Raw genomic sequence first — 17654 nt, 5'->3', positions numbered from 1 at the left:
CTACGAGCGTACACACACACACACACACACACGTATATATTTCACGCACGTGTGTCTATTTGTAGACACCTGTACTGTCTGTACTTCATACCGTTCTGTCTTTACCATCTCCAACATCTCGGCATCTTCTTCCCTGCCAATGGTAGGAAAAAACAAAAAGAAAAAAAGAAGCGTAGACCGCCTCATCCTCCGATGGTCTGTGAGTACGATGCTTTCGCCGAGTCAGGGTCTCCCAGGACCTGCCACCTTTTCGCAGGGAGGCAGCAGGAGGCGGGAGGCGTCAGACAGCGGAGGGCGTCAGTGGACGTCAGGCAGCGTCAAGGGTTTGCGGCTCGGCTTCCTAAAGCGGCTCGCGAGGTGCGCTGCGGAAATTCCGGCATTGACGTGAAATAAACGTGCAATTTCCCAAGATAAACTCGTGTTTATACAAGATAAATGCGGTGTTTACTCGGTGTGTAAACACGACTACACTCGCTGTACCTCTGCGCGCGACCACGTTCTGTCTGACGGCGGATAACGGCACCAGGAGAACACAATTATTTCTTTCTTATTTCATTTTTTTCTTTATATTGTTCATTTTGTTTTCTTTCCCCGTTTCATGGATGCACTAATCTGTTATATTAATTTTTTTAGAGTAAAGGGGATTAGATGTTGGACAACATCAGACCTGAAAGATGGATGTGAATGATGTAGGTGAGGTTGTTAAGCACTCGGCGTGGTCTGTCAGTAAAAAGATTTAAAGATTTTGAGATAGAAGACAGAAAAATAAAGAAACAAGAATTCAATGAGGAATGAAGAAATAGTTATTTTCTAAATTGCTACAAGAGACAGAAAAATAAAGAAACAAAAATTCAATGAAGAAATAATAATTTCCAAATTTCTACAATGAAAGAAAAGAAAAATAGACAGGTCCTCGAATAGACAGACATCGGGGATTATAGAGATAAACCAAACCGTTGTCTTTTATCTTCCCTGTTAAATCGGGTAGCCAAAGGTTGGGTGATCAGGAGGAAAGAGATTTCCAGTTACAGGCTGCGGGAGGAAGACTTCGAACCGACAGCCTTCTGTTCCGCACGAACCACTGCATCCATATCACCTGACTACATCTTCGCCGGCAAAAGACGAAAAACACTTGGTCTGATCTGGTTGCACCTTAAATCAGCAGCTAACTACTACACCACCACCCAGCCCATCTCCCCACCCCACCGTCGTCTCACGCCCAATTACATCGCCCCTACCTTTCCCCACCCCACCTCTCCCCACCTCCCCACCCGGCTACCCATTTCCCTCCGACCGATTTTTTTCCCTCCCTCCTGCTAAATGCTTTTGCCGCATGGTGAATGGGACATTCCATCTGACAATGGTGTTTGTTTTTCTACACCTCAAACAGACGAGCTGTGCTTCGCAACGGCTGTCTGGCGGTGACGAGGCGTCAGGTGTTGATGTGTTGAATTTTTACTGTGAAGTTATTGGCGTCCATTTATCACAGCCCTCGCGCTTTTTACACAATTTTTACTTTCCATTTTACTCCTGTTGGCCGGATGAAGATGTAGGCGCTTGTTGAAGTATCTTTACGAGCCAAAGGTCACTGACAGGGTGGATGGGTTTCAGTCAAACCGACCTGCATGTGTATTAAGATAAATATAGCATGGTGGGGAACGTCAGATCCGTCAGTTCGGAGGATGTGTTTATGGGGGAAAACATTATTGTTGGCTCCGTCTGGTTAGATGAATATAGTTGTGCATAAATCATTGTCGAATCAGTCTACGTTACTGTACGTCACTGGCTGCAGAGGACACCAGTTTGTCTACGTCACTTCCGCAGAGGTCAACTGTGAGGTCAATCAGTTGCTTTGTAGGATGTTCGTCAGGTCGAATCTCTGTCTCTTTGACGTTTGACCTCTTGTGCAGGTCAAATCGATCAGCAGACGACTAGTTAACGACAAAGATTGATAAGACCTGTATCCTTTCCTCCCTCCGTCCATCCTCCGAGACTGCAGTCCCAGACAACTCTCGGCATGAAAGACGTTATCTCCCTTTGCCGTCAACACATCACAGGAGCCGACACTTTTGAAGTTATCTCAAGTAATTTTATACATGATCACCATCAAGAAACACGACAACTACAGTCGCCCACTTTGCGTTTCGGGGGAGGTGTGCAAGAGGTTAAAGATGGGTAGACGGGAACAGAAAAATATTTTAAAAGGTACAAAACTAATTTTGTGAATAAGACAGTTTTCGAACATTTAAGTTCCAATATATTCAGTACATTGTAAGGATTATATCATGTAGGTGTGTCACGAATATCATTCCCATTGTATCCTGTATCCCGCATCCTAAAGTGACATCCGGCTAGCAGTCTATGACAGAGCAACAAATATGAACAGACTGAAGTCGTCTAGTGAAGACAGACAGGAGTAGTTAAAGCAACACAGGGATGTCATTAGATAAACTAATCTACAGAGGCATGTAGACACAGTGAAACACACACAAACACGGAGGGAGCAGGTGAGTAGGTACACTAGCATTATGGGGAATGATTTCAGTATTGCTAATAAAACAAATGTTTTTAATGCATGTTTAAAAAGTTCAATGGTGGGAAAACCAACAATCTGTTACCAACAAAAGCTAAAGATAACATGTTTTTCCACTTACTTTATGTACATATAGGTACAGTTAGTATAGTGTGAAATAATGTTATTTTTGTTGTATGCTATTATAATTATTATACAGTTATTCACAGAATACGGCGAGGTGTGCAACAGGTCAACGATGACTACTGTTGTGGCTTTTCTGTGATCATTAAAATTAATAAAATTACTTCAGAGAACTTCAAACTATAATATATTTTTTTCTGTCGATTCTGCAGTAGTGGAGTAACATAACACAAAGAACAATCGTAGACAATTTTTTTTTCTCTCACATCTAGATGACATTCACTGTGATGACTATTTCAAGCAGGATGTGAACAATTCTATTTTCAATGGGTTTGTGTCCGCATTCTTCATTGTACTTCACAAAGATTCTCGACTCTCCTCTTCAAATCAACCAGCATTTGAGGAAGCTGCGAAACTGATGGAAATTCGGCAAAGAGGTTGAGGAGGAAGTGAATGATGTAGAGGGTTTATTTGTCAGTTCGTACATGGGCAAAGTGTCTTTCTCTCCAGAGTCTGAAATGTTTAAATGACATGGGAAACCCTCGTCTGTCTAGAGGACCCTTCATTTCAATGCAGAATCTGGGGTGGATTTAATGAAATGAGCGGACTTTGAACATGTGTAGCCCCTTTCGGCAAGCATAGATTATGAAAATGTTTAAAATGTTTGAAATCCCTGAAACTGGAGGAAGTGTGTGTGATGGGTGGAGGGGTTGAAAGTTGAAACTAAAGTTTCTTGTCCACAGTGTTAAACCTTTAGATGAAAACACTTTCCAAACCATTAATCTACGATTATTCCCGTGCCTCGATGCATTTCATTTTCTAATCCCAAGTTCATTTCACACAATGCTGAGACCTTTGCCCACCACGTGACCTGACTTCCGTCCTCCAATGTGACCTTGGCGCGCGGCGAACCTCGACCTTCTTGACCTCTTAGGAGCGAGACATAAGTGTGTCGATGGAACAATAGAACATAACTTCAGCATTCTTTTTCCAAGTCACATCCGCAGACAGACCTGACGTAGCCTTATAACCTGTTTTGATAGTTCTGTCACTGCATCCGCAAACATCCTCATGGACCTCGTGCTGGGCAGAAACTGGTGGCAAGAACCTGGTCGCCAGTCAGGCGGCGCAAGTTGTAACTCAGAGAAACAGGGTGGACCAGTAGAGTCGACCACGAAGCAATCCTAATTTTAGACTTCCATAAATGAAAGAGAAAATGGGATCAGACTAGACAACCTCACTAACATCTACAACAACATGCAACAACAATATGTCTTGAGGTCATGAAATAAACCTGCCACAATATTAAACTTTGTCGAAACACTAATTTCAAAAAGATAAATTAATAATAATACATGTTTCTCGTTTCATTTATGTAAAGAAAAATAGAAACAAACATAAATTAAGTTTACAGTTAGTGTTAATAAATAAACAATTAATAATGAAAAGTAATCCAGTGTTGATAACTTTGTACAGGTCTTTCTCAGGAACCGGACATTGAACGTCACCTGTCAACCTCGCTCGACGCATGCGCTGTCACTAGAAAGCCTCTGTGGGCTCGAAGTACCACCCCTACACCTGAAGCTGTGAAGTATGCTGAATTCTGAATACTATTTATTTATAAAACTCCTTTCCCACCACCACAGGCGGACTCAAAACTCTTTACATTTCACACAAACACACAGAAGTACAAGCATTAAATAAACCTTGATAAATGCGCGCGCACATACACCAACAGACTTAAAAATGTAATCAAAGTTTTTAAATCTTAATTTTGTTCATCTCAAGACATCCTCGTCCTTTTTTTTTAACTATGAAATCTCTCGTAGAAAGAAAGCTTAGTGTTATGATGACAAAGACAAATGCAGGAGAAAGGCAATGATAAGACTGCTGTCTTTCTCTCCTTTGTGTTTCTGTACACAGAGCAGCAGAAGGTGTACAAGGAGGCTGACAGGCTCCGCACTGTAGAGGCGGGCACAATGCGAGTCTTGATGACAGATAGACGCGGCTTAGTCCCCGATTATAGGGCTGCTGATCAGACAGGCGATAGACCTTCCGGTATGCAGGGCTCCAGCGGAAGTCCTCTGAGTGTGCTGGGGATGCTTTCTTCCCAGAAAAGCTTCGAGAGAGCGAGAAATGCGCTGTTTGGTGGAAACCGGCGTTGGACACGTCACGTGACGGCTAGTGGGCTGTTGGACACGTCACGTGACGGCTAGTGGGCTGTTGGACACGTCACGTGACGGCTAGTAGGCTGTTGGACACGTCACGTGACGGCTAGTGGGCTGTTGCAAGTTGCAACCGGGGTGTCCAGAACGAGGCACTGTAAAGGTAGTGTGGACTGTGGACTGTGGACGGTACACAATGGAGGTGGAGAAGTGTCGGCTCAAAACACAGACATTGTTGACCTTAGAGTTCTATTGTCGAGCCAAACGCTCGGCACCAACCCCAATTAGTGCTACACACAGTCTACACTTAATTACCTCGTACATTGGCAGCAACTCCTCTCCAAAACACATTCTGAAATGTTTAAACTACACGGGAAACCTCTCATCTCTGTGGAGTGGCCCTTCCTTCCAAAACACAATCTGGGGTTGATATCACGAAAAGAGCAGACCTCGAACATTTTCAGCAGTCTTTCCTCTAAAATACTTTCCGAGACTTTTTAAAATACCTGAAGATGGTGGAAGTGTGTGTATGTGTGGTGGTGGTGGTTATGGTGGAGGGGACCGGTGGGATGTTGAAACACTTGCAATGAGAAAGCCCGAATTTTGTCGATTGACTGTAAGTTGAGTAAGTTGAGGTCAGTAACCCTGAGTGTTAGGTAACTAACTCCAGGGTTCCATACCCAGACTATGAAAGCAGCAGCTAGTGTGTGTAAAGGTTTTGCCTCGTTTCCCCCTGTATTCCACCCCTTGTACACCTGGATTATCGTCAGGCAGTTGTGAATACTTCACAGGCAAGTTGCACAACACTGACGCAAGGGCTTCCTGTGTGTGTGTGTGAATGTGTGTGTGCGTGTGTGTAAAAACTGTAGTTGGCTTTGAGTGCAAACAGGTGGTAATGATCATCAAATCCCTTGCAGGTAGTATTTTCAGCCGCAGCTCCAAACCATAAACATTCGCGCAAAATTAAAAAAAAAAAAAAAATCGGCCAGAGCGCTCAGCATCCGAGGCTGCTTGTGGAACGAACGAAGTTTAACAAGAAAATATAAAAAAAAAAAAAAACTTGCAGGTGAACTGAATCTGTCCTGCACCAAACGCAATGCCACCATGTGGCAGCGCAAGGTGTGATGGTATGAAATGTCAAGTAATTAGTTAATTAATCTGTTTATTTAACAATTCATTGGTGGCAAGCGCAGGTCTTGTTACAAGGCGAATGAATACTGACGAACACTCCGCTCCGCGCACACACACATACACTCACAATAAAAAGAGTTTAAAAATGATAAAGGTAAATAACGCCTAAAGAAAAAGGCTTTTTTGATAAAAAAAAAATCATCTGAAATTAACTGTAACAAACTATTACATTGTTATTGTTTTTGGCTGTTCTAGCAGTAGCTGTAGCGACAAACCGATTTTCCAAATTTCGTTTGTTTTTAATGGGTTTAAAAAAATCAGAAGAAATATGCTTTCCGCTTCTGATGTCAAGGTGTGCACATGAAGCCCCCGTGTGCACGAGTGAGTGGAAGCTGAACATAAAACTGAGCATTTCCACAAAAACCACGGTTTACAAGGCAGAAACACGTGTTTCTCATGAGCACGCGCTCTTATCACGGATGGTTGCCAGACAGTCAACACTGGCAGCCTAATCAACTGTGACAGCAGCCTCAAAAACAGGTAAAAATAAAATAAAAATAACCAGTATCAAATTGACAATATTGGCAATAGTGTTAGCTCTCTGTGGGGCCGACCTGTCAACTCAGTGTGTGATCGACTAGTTAGTGTTTTGTGTGATCGACTAATTAATTAGTGGTTTGTGTAATCGACTTCATTTACAGTGACCATAGGGACAATAAAAAAGCTTACTCGGTGGTGTGTTTGTTATTGCTGACAATACAATAGAAGAAGGAAACTTTTTTTCACCAGAAGACATTTTGCTACATAACAATTATTAAAAATAAATAATTCAACGACAGTGACTTTGTAAACACATATACAAGAAGACAAACGAACAAACAGGTATATTGTCGGGTAGGAACATAGAGGTAGGAAGTCAGGTTAGATAGATAATGATGATAGATGATGACGATGACACGCACCCCCCCCCCCAACACACACACACTCAGATGAATACATAATTAACACACAAATAAATCAGTATATCCAAAATGGACATCGAAATGTCAAGCACATCTGTCCAAAACCACCCAAAAACCTACATTCGAAGAGCAAGTGGGGTGGGGAAGATAGATAACGATGCTTAGTAGGATGGAAGGTGGGTGCTTGAGGGGGGACCGAGGGAGGCTGAGGCGGAAGTGGAAAGGGAGGGGGTGGAGAAAAGACACAGGTGCGCAGCGAGACAAAATTTGAAGCCTACCTGACTGGCTGGTCAAGTGGTCCGCAGGCACAGCAGCCACCGCAGACCGTGCGATCCGGCGCCGAGCCGCCCACAGACAGCTGCTGCTGCTGCTGATGGTGGTGGTGGTGGCGCTGCAGTCAGCGAACACCTCTCCTTCCAAGCGCCCCGTCGCCTCCTCTCACCCACTGCTGCATCGCAGTTGTTGCTGCTGCTGCTGCTGTTTGCTGCTGTCAGGAGTCCCACACCATCAAAAGTTCCAGCCCCTGTCGGCTCTCCGATTTCCCTGCTCTTCTCCCTTCAACCTTTCCGCAAGGTTGGGGAAAGAGGGCGGCGAGAGCGCAGCGCCAGCTGGTGGCGGCGGTGGGGAACACGGCACACGCACCTGTTCTCTCTTTGTTGGTGGCGCGCGCGAGTTGTCCTCCCCATCCTTCTTGGCTTCCATTGCACGTCACTGGCGCACGCACACACACACGCGCGCACTGCAGGAATGGGAGTGGTCTCCCCCTGATGGCGTCACAACAGTGCGTGCGGAACGGCGAGTAGTTACACGAGACTACAAACATCTCCACTGCACGTGTGTCAGTCATCTGACTCCCAGCAGAACACACGCACAACTACAACTACAACATTTTAACTTCAGGTCTCCCACCTTCACACGTGGAGGTCAAGTACAACTCACGCACATCAATAAACAAAAAGAAACATCAACTGTACACAGCGATCAAAATCTTGTGACAGTGTCGACTGTTGACATATTTGTTTACATTTCTCCATCTGCCCTGTCAGTGCTTAGTAAATGTGCAATGACACAGGATGAGTGATCTGGAAGTTTTCTTTCTGAAGAAGAATAACAAGACAGACAATTGTAAGTTGGGGTTGTTGGGGTTTTTTTAATTTTTTTTTTTTTCAATACTTACTGCGATACTTCTTTCGTAAGTAATTTAGAACAAGCCACCAAAAAGTGCTCCTCGTCTTCAATGTTTTCACTGAGTGGACATACATTTGTGTGATTATATTTGTGTAAGTGCTGTTGCCCGGCCGACAATTTAACAAGACAAGCTGTGGGCTGGAACCCACAGGGGAGGCGCAGGGCTGGGAGACCCAGACAGACATGGAGGAGATCAGTCCACAGAGAGGCGGAGGCAGCTGGCATGACATGGTCCCAACTGGAGAGGGTCCCCCAGCACCGGGTCCGCTGGAGGCCCTATACTCCACAGGGTGCGATTAGGAACAAGAAGAATTCCTGTAAAACTTTTTTGCATTGATATCTTTTAGGCCTAACCGAAACATTATGTATAACTTATGTATAATAACATCTGACAAGTATTTTTGTGGCTGCAACAGGCACCTAAACAAACGATATTTAGAGAAGCGATCCTGCCATTGAGCTTGCTGTACCTGTCTTGCTTGTAACAATCTACCACTCTTGTCTGAAGATTTTTTTTTTAAAAAAGGTGGTGGTGGTGGTGGTGGTGGTGGTGGTGGTGGTGTGGTGGTGGTGGTGGTGGTGGTATTGGTGGTGGTGGTGGTGGGTTAGATGATTCAAAATCCAAAATGTTTATAAACATTAGAGAAAGAATTCTTCGGGTTGCAAGAATCCATGACCAGGAATTTCGATGCCGGCTGCGACTTGATGTAAAATTTCTCTTCTTTCTCTTCTTGTTCTTTGCGAGTGTTTGCTGGGAAATGCTTGTGCCTGTGTGCGTGTGTTCCTGCGTAAAGGACTACGCGACTGCAATTTGTAAAACAAATGTTTTCGCTGGCATTTGTCTAGACAGTAAACAGTTGCCTGAAACACATTTGCACTCGGTTGGCCTCGTGACACGTTCCATAAACAACAACCTGTGGCAAAGAAGCAATTCTGACCACAGCAGGAGAAGTGCCATCATGTAGGTCTGGCTAATTGTTCGGGCGAGAGTTTCCTGTGCAAGACACGTGTCGCATTTAAGACGATGTCCAGAACACAACAAAATTAAAGACAAAAGGAAAGACAACTCGAACCCTTTCACACCACGCAGGCAAGGGCAATAATCGGACTAGACAGCTGGTAAAAGAGAAAAGAGGAGCCGAATTCTTCAAAAAATAAAAAAATTAAGTGTGTTTTTTTAAAGTAACTTTTAAGAAACTGTTGTTGTTATGCAAATTTTCATCAAAACGGTCAGCAAACATAAACACGCATGTCGTAATAACTGTACCTTTCTTTAACAATCTTCAACAGTCGTTAATTCAAAAATTGCCTTTAATAACTTTACTGTTTAGAGGTATTTTCTTTTGCCGTTTAGCCTGTTCCAGAATATTGGGGTCGTCGACAGTAAACCTGCCTTGAATTAAATTTCATTATTTTTAAGTATGTAAATATACGTATTATATGTTTGTATAGAGGCTAGGCTTGTGTGTATGCATGTGTGTGTGTAGTTGTAGTGGTGGGGGTTTGAAGAAAGACTAAGGGGAAGGGTGAGAGATGTGTTGGTGGGTGCGAGTTTGAATAGGCGATGAAATCTAAGGGCGATAATAAGGCGTCGCAACCCGTCGCAGATGTTACCAGAGTTACATCCCTTGTCATTTCCCCTTCCTCGGCTGCTAAGAGCACTGTTGCTGCCATCATCGGGCGAGGTGATGATAAGGCTATTTTTAACTATGGCGGGGATCAATCTCAGTTTATTCCACTGATGGCACAATGGTGGGAAGATTTCTCTTGAGATGAAAACATAGATACCAGAGTTGGTAAATGTGTCAGGAGTTCCTTGACTGAGTGGTTAAACAATCCCAGTCACCGCTGATCTCGTCTCGGAGCTCGTATTACTTTCTTTAGATGTAACATCAGGTCACTGAGCTTGTCGTTGTCTACGGGCTCTCTGGTTTCCATCGCCTCCCACTGAATCCCCCTACATCACCACTTGTCTGTCAAACTCCCCGATCAACCACTCACCTCTTGAGACGAAACCGCTGCACCCTCACCCCACCCAATGATTGTACCTCGCAGTTTTTGACAATGTTTGAAGTGTCTCCATTGCTGTCTGGTTTGACAATGCTGCACAAGAGGTCAAACATAAATTAGAGGAATTGAGAGGAATTAAAGTTTTTCTCCCAGGCTGTTTGTGGTTTTTATTTTTACCTGCATGTCTCTCATTTTTAATACACTATATCCTAATCGGATGTCATGCATTTGGAATAAAGATTGATTGATGGAGTGTCTGACTGACAAGGAGTTTTATTTCTTTCTTGTCATGATAATGTTGCTCCGACGATTTTCCTGAATATTGACAAACTTGACCTTTTCCTGTGAAATCGGTGCAAGATGCTCATCTTCCTTCTGTCTTACCGCCCCTCTCTCTACCTGTCTTCAAATGTTTCTATTTCTGGATCCGAGAAAAGCACAAAACGAGCGCCTAATAATTAGTTTTCGTAGAAAACAAAATTTTAAAAATAACAAAGAAAGAAAACAAGTGTCGAGACGGGAAAGATTGCGGGTGAAGACTAGTTCCCACAGGGCAAGGACACTCCAGACATATTAACTCGTGTCTATGCTCGGGGTAACAATTACACCCCGGGGTCCGTGCTGGCGAGCGCTCCAAGGGAGATTAGTGATCGCCACCTGCGAGTAGTTTTCAGCAGCGGAAGAGAAGATTAGAGGGCGCTGCTCGCGGCGACCATGGCTGCCGTGTGTGATGGAGCAGCTTGTGGATGCTGGATGTTGATGCGCTTCACCCTATGCATTTAAACTGCCACAGATTAAAATGCCAGACGGCTGGGTTTGGAGGTGAAATTGCCTCGTTTTAAACTTCATCAGTTTCAGACTTACTTTCTCCTTGTTGTTCTTAGTTTTCTTAGCATTCGTCTCTCTTTCATTTCTTTTTCTTCCTTCGTATCCTTCTCTTCCGTCTTTCCCTCTTACGACCTTTGACCTTCCTGCTCCTGTCTGGACTGTCGCTTGTCCTTCTGGGGTCGGACGTATGGCATGTCCCTAGGTTCTAGCTGGAAAACTAACTCCTTACTTTCTTATTTCAGAGTGTACAGAAAATGTTATGGGATGCTTGTTTCGCCCAACACCACCGCATTGGGAAGCACAATTATCTTTTTTAATTAAAAGGGCAATATTAACTTGGGTTAATTATAGCACAACCATGCATGTCGTAGGCAACAAGAAATTAAATGAAAATAAGTGTTCTTCTGTGTTTTGCATATCTATAAAGACTTTTATATGCATTCTTTTGTCTGTAAACACAAACTCTAAGCACAGAACAAAGACACAAACTTTAACCCTAACCGTAATCCAAACCTATCCATAACCCTGACCCAAAACTATCCTTACCCCTAACTCAAGCCTGACCTAGACACTGACCCAAACCCCAATCGAACTATCCAAATCTCAAGAACAAAACAAATAAAAAAAAAACTAGTGTGTGTGTGTGTGAAAGGGGGAGGGGGAAACAAAGCGAAAAAGAAAAACAAAACAGCACAAAAAATGTATAAAAAATGGCAAATAACCAGCTCACACGAATAGAGCCAACAACGTTCCTACACGATAGTCACCCTCCCCTACTACTGCACTACAGCAACTACACCAAGAGCGAGACAACGCGAGACTATTTCGTTCTGTCTATTCCACCCCCACCCCAACATCTACCAACGTTTTTTGATTGGCTAAAACTGTCCTGCCTTATTCGTTATTGGGAAAACAATTTCGCCACCCGGCCACTGTTTTCTGTCGAGCAGTATTTCATTCTCATCTTCCCCTCTTAATTATTTCCAATTATTCGAAAGACACACACATACACAAGGCGAGAGACAGAAAAACACACAGAGAGAGAAAAAGGATAAATTATGAAAGAAAACCAGTCTCACACACGAAAACAGTTTTCCTCGGTCCCTGACGATAGTTCGGTCCCCGGTGTCGATGCAGGCCCCAATCAGCATGAATTGGAGGCGAGGGGGAGCTGAGGGAGGCAGGGACGGGGGGTTCATATTTGCGTAGGGTCGTGTGTCGGTGACGCCTAAAGTCTTTGATGTTACCTGTCTAAACTATGGTGGAGGGGAAGATGAAAGAGAGCGCTGAGCTGCCATGTCAAAGCTAATCAGACTCCACCTGATAAAGAGGCAGCGAGTTGAAGCTGTTCCCTCGCCCTCCACCCCCTCTGACGAGAGAGAGCGAGTCTCGGCTTTTCTCGCCGCCTGGTGGAAATCTCGCGTGGGGCTGGCTGTTGTCATGTGACTATCATAGCATGTGTGTGTGAATGTGCATGTTTATGTCCATATGTGTGTGAGTGTGCACATATATACATATTGCATGTGTTTTTGTAGGCGTGAGTGTGCTTGGCGTCATTCTGTCTCGTTCTCGTCAATTTTTTCCTTTCTTCCTCTACTTTTTCAAACTTTTCTTCTCTTTCTGCTGGTCCTCTCTCAATCTCTCTATTCCCCACTGCGTGATCTTCTCACTCTTTTCCACTCTACATCACACTGGTTGCTCTTCTCATCTATTTTATTTCCTTCTATTTCATGCTGTTTACTCCTCTCACTCTATTCCACACTGTTTGGTTTTCTCAACTACTCTATTCCACCTTTATTTTCTCACCTATTCTATTTCGCTCTATTTGATACATTTTTACTCCTCTCACTTATTTTATTCCTCTCTATTTCTCCATTCTTGTTCTTCTCATCTACCCTTTTCCACTGCGTGGTTTTCTCATTCTTGTACTTACCTTCACAACTTATCTTTTTTGTCTTTTTGTTGTTATTTACTGAAACAGAAATACAGAGACATTTACAGGGGATAAAAAGAAATAAATCAGCTGTAAAGTGTACTGAACGTACGATTAATCTTAAAGAAACAATAATCAAACCGATAAAGAAGAAAAGATTGAATTATGACAACATTAAAGGCCTACTAAAGTGTGAATGTTTTCAATATCATAAATATCTGCAGTCCTCATAATTACATGTGACTGCAGCTCTTTCGTTAGCTGTATACTTGAGGATATCAATGTATATATACCTATAATTATAAATATCACTCCTGATGTCAGGAAGTTTGTTCTCTACCCAAGCAAGTTCTCTTTAAAGGCTTGTCTTTCGAGACCGGAAATGGCTCGACCCTTAGACCCTTAGACTTCAGGAAAATTGTGTTTTATTCAACTCAGGCCACTCACCCTGATGGATCTTTCATTGGGCCAAAGTCAGTAGCAGTAAACAAAAGGCTAAAAGCCAAAGGTTTTATTAACAAAAGAAAAAGAAATAGCTTCAAAGGTGAGCAAAATAAGGTTGAAAAACATTCTAGGGGTATCTAGAAACTTCAAAGACAGTTTGGAGCTGAGGCTGAGGACTTGACTGGCGGAGATGGAGGAGATACCCGTGCAGGAGGCAGGCAGATCCCCCAGCCACCAACACCAACAACAAATTCATGATGGGAGGTCGATGCTTGCATTTCACAGGAAAATACACTTGATGAACACTAATATTCGGTGATTCCGTCTGAGCACCGAGAAGGTCCGATGGTAATGAATGTGTCGCTGTTTGAAGAATATGTCAAACCAGAACTACAAGTTAGCAAAAACATAAAAGCATTTGTTTAAATGTACCTCCATGTGCAGGTTTGCATTCGTATTCAGTTTCTCTCTCAAATTCCTAACTGGAATGGAATGGTGATCGACAGTCATGTAAAACCATCTTAGTTTTAGTTTATTCCTTGTTACTCCTCCAGGAGCATAGGGCCGCAATCAACCATCTTAGATGTTTTGTATTAAATTTTAAAATTTTAAAAACGCACGCACACACTCACACACCACACACGAACCCATACACACAAGCCAGCACACTCAGCAAATGTTTGTGGGAATTTTTTTGTATAGACTTGCATGAGGCGTGGGTGTCGAGGTTGCTGTACTTGTACCTACTGTCGAAGCAGACGACAGTCGAGAGCAGGGTAACGACCACCCATACGCTACTCTTACGGTTACCCCTAGGGTTACGCATACGGGTGTAATCTCTCTTCTATCTGAAGGTTCGTGGCGGTGAGGCTGATCTCCGCTCACCCAAGATACGAATATAATCAACTCAAGCTTCGTACCCCGATGAGATAGGTCAGCAAGTGCAAAATGAAACAGCGGAGCTGTGGATACGTCATACCCCGGATGAAGGATGGCAGGGGCGCGGGGTGGATGCTAGTGGTTTCAAGGGGGGGATGAATCAGGTGAGTGGGAGAGGGGGTGGGACGACAGGCCAGCATACAAATCCGTTGACAGGTCGGCGACTGGACCACCTGAGTGAATCTCACCCCCAACCCTTCCCCCCGCTGTCTTCCTTGTGTACCTGTTTCCTTTCATCTCCGCTGGTAGTCTCTGGGAATTCTCATCATGACCTAAGCCCGGGTGTGTAAGTATGCAGGGCGCTGGGTCCCGCGCCAGACCAGCTTTTCTAGTCGGCAGATGGCGTTTCGACAGGTAAGAACAAGGTGGAAAAAAAATAGCCTTTCGACTCTGGCACCGCCCACCCGGTCTGCCTCCCGTGAACTAGAGTTGCCCACCCCATCGCCCCCCGTGTCGTGAACATACGGTCTTCGGATCCCTACCACTCCTATAGTCAAAAATTAATCATTTTTCGGTATATTGTATTTTTCTTTTATCACGGTATGAAACTGGGGTTGCTGATATGACGAATGGTCGACATTCACGATGTATCTGTGAAGGATGGCAACGAAGGCGAAGAGGACAAGACGGTTGAGGACAAGGAGAGAAATGAGGGAAAACAAATTCACTCGGACGTATGTCACACATTATTACATGATCATATATTCCAATTCCATCATACAATTATTGCAATATCAGTCACCTGAGAAATACCATTTGTTGTCCAAATTTCCTACTGAAGACCTCAAATAAACGACAGACTAACCAGACCTCTCTGTTTCTCTCTCTCCTATTTTTTCCTTCTTCAATGTTTTGTTGTCTTACATGTAAATATACGATGAAGAGATTTGTGAATGTCACTGAGACTTCTGAATGTTATTGTGTGAGAATGATTGCTTCTGTCTGAACCATGATTGTATGAGTCTAGCGGATATGGATGTATTATTTTGTGCTTTCATCTGGAGCAAATTGTCCTTCAGGATAAATGAAGTGTTATCTATACGACTTCATATTGATGACAGGACATTTTACAGCGAGACACATGCACGCGAGTCGCCAAGTGCTTCATCTTACCAGCGAACTCATGAAGAAAGGACACGGGTGACCTCTCAACTTTGATTTCCGGTTAATCTCACAACAGCTTTGATCAAGTCCCGCTCGACCCTTCGACTGGCTTTGCCCTCGACCACACAGCCATTGTGCGCACAGGTCGTCGCTGTAGCAAATTGCTGATTGTTAGAACCCACAGCTCCCACCCCGGGTGTCCGTCTTCGCCAAATCTTTCGCTTGGAGTAAGAAACCTGTCGGCGAGCTTAAGTTGCCACTAGCTGCGCTGAAGTGAAGACCCTCAGGTATTTCATTGACTAGCACTTGAGAAGACCTACCCGGCACGACAGGAGAAGGCAGTCTTCTTGTATAGAACGATTATCTTTCTCGCTTACAAGGAGAAAATGAACCGAGCGCGCCGCCGCCATTGTGTCGGGCTCCGGCCCATCCTTGCCGCCCGCAGTCGCCGCCTGCCGTAACCGGCGGGGTTAAAGGGCAACACCAGTCCTCAGCCAAAATCGCATGAAATTGAGCATAAAGTATCTCAAAAACATACTCCGTGGTATTTCATGTAAATTTTGCTATTGTCGAGAGAATCGGAAGTGACGAAGGGGACGTACTTCTGAAAATAGCGTGGTCTGCATGAGCTGAAGTCGAAGAGAAAAGATGCAACCCTCGATAAAAGAAAAGAGACTAGGACACAATGTGTTGTTGCTGGATGTTCTCGACAGTCAGATAGAGGTAGTTCTTAAAAATAATGGCTACAAGCGCCAGTGGATTAATTAATTTTGTCCAGAAATCTTAATTATAGAGATGTCTGCTTTGTTGAAACGTGTAGGGTTAGGGTTAGCATGCTTATTTTCTTTCTATTAAGACTTTCCAAGATAGAAGATTGCACTCGTGTTGCCCTTTAAGTTGGTTTGTGTCTGTTACTCAAGTGTGGACAGACCAGAGAGACGGGTGGAAATACCTGACTACTGACAACACGGAACAGAAGAGGTAATTAAGCGACATAGAAACTACATCGTTTGATGGCGCGGTGCTCCTGGGAAAGAAGCAAAGAAGATCCAACAAAACCAGAATAAAAGTAACAGAAAATGAATATAGAATACTCCAAGGGGGGTAAGTCATAATAAAGATGGAGTTCTCCTCGCGAAACATTACCCAGCAGACAAAATTTCTGCACCTTATGTGAGATCGCTGCAGTTTCTTTGCAGGGGACCACTATTTATCTTATTTGGATAAATTATTTGATGTTTTTACATTAACTATGGCAACTTCTTCTGGACCATCAGAAGACAAAATATCAGAAACAAATTCCTCTTAGACTGTAGTCAGTATTGGAAGTAACTGTACCAACTAGTCTGAAATTGCTTCCTCATCAAAGACCAAACCAGAAACTGATTTTGAGGTAATCAGGCAGCAGATCTTTCCAGAAGCCAATGATATAGATATTATCTTCTTTGTACGAAATATGTCGCCCTCTCTTCTTGATTATAGTTTAAGAGAAGATGCCACAAGGCAATTTGCAGCAGATGTATCAGGAAGCAAGGGTTAGAACCACACAGCACAACAAGAGCAATCAACAATACTGTAACAACAAATAACAATGGCCAGTTGACTGATAACCATGGTGTGTGTGTGGGCTTGTGTATGAGTCCGAGTAAATATTTTTATTCTCGCTTCTCTTTATCCAACGACCCATTGGCTTTTGTTTTTTGTTGTTGTTGATTATTCCTTTTCATTTTACTACAATTCATCCCATTAAATTGTGGTGTTGCAAAAATGTTTTTGAAGAACATGCCCAAAAAAATGTTGAGAGCTGTTTTACAAGGAGGTAAGCGACAGAACCCAGTGTGTTTGTGTGTGTGTGTGCGCGCGTGTGTGTGTGTGTGTGTAGGTGTGTCTGATAGAGAGAGCGCGCTTGTATCTGCGTGCAGGTCTTTTCTTCACAGATCCTCCTAATCCTCGCCATCATTCTCTGACCCTGTCATCGCCTAGTAATAACAAGTCAGCCCCGCCCCCGTCGTGCCGGTACAGTTGTCTTTATCCGCCGCTGACATGGACATCAAAGCACCAGCGCGCCGACTCCGAGCTTCAAGCCCCGCCACTTCCCACGCGATGACACAAACCTAAACCCTCTCGTCCCCGTAATCTCCCACCCCTCCCACCCACCCTCAGTGCTGCTTTTCTTCCCCACCCTCCCCCAGTCCACGCTCCCACCCCCTCGCCTACCTGTCCCCCCCCCACACCATCTCCCTCATTATCTGCCCCTGTGGCGAGCGTGTCCACTTCTGGTAGCGAATCAGGGA

The 17654-nt window shown here is 43.9% G+C and overlaps 1 protein-coding gene across 1 annotated transcript in view; it reads right to left on the bottom strand.

Annotated features, from left to right (window-relative positions):
* Nucleotides 1–7629, bottom strand: part of LOC112558689 (tetraspanin-9-like) — a 36166-nt gene extending 28537 nt beyond the window's left edge. Inside the window, exon 1 of the mRNA XM_025229276.1 lies at nucleotides 7193–7629. The gene's annotated coding sequence lies outside the window, so the exon portion shown is untranslated. The remainder of the gene's footprint in view (nucleotides 1–7192) is intronic.
* Nucleotides 7630–17654: the final 10025 nt, after the last annotated feature.

This window comes from Pomacea canaliculata, linkage group LG3 (assembly GCF_003073045.1).
Source record: "Pomacea canaliculata isolate SZHN2017 linkage group LG3, ASM307304v1, whole genome shotgun sequence".
NCBI classification, from domain to species: domain Eukaryota; kingdom Metazoa; phylum Mollusca; class Gastropoda; order Architaenioglossa; family Ampullariidae; genus Pomacea; species Pomacea canaliculata.
This window is presented reverse-complemented; position numbering and strand designations above follow the sequence as displayed.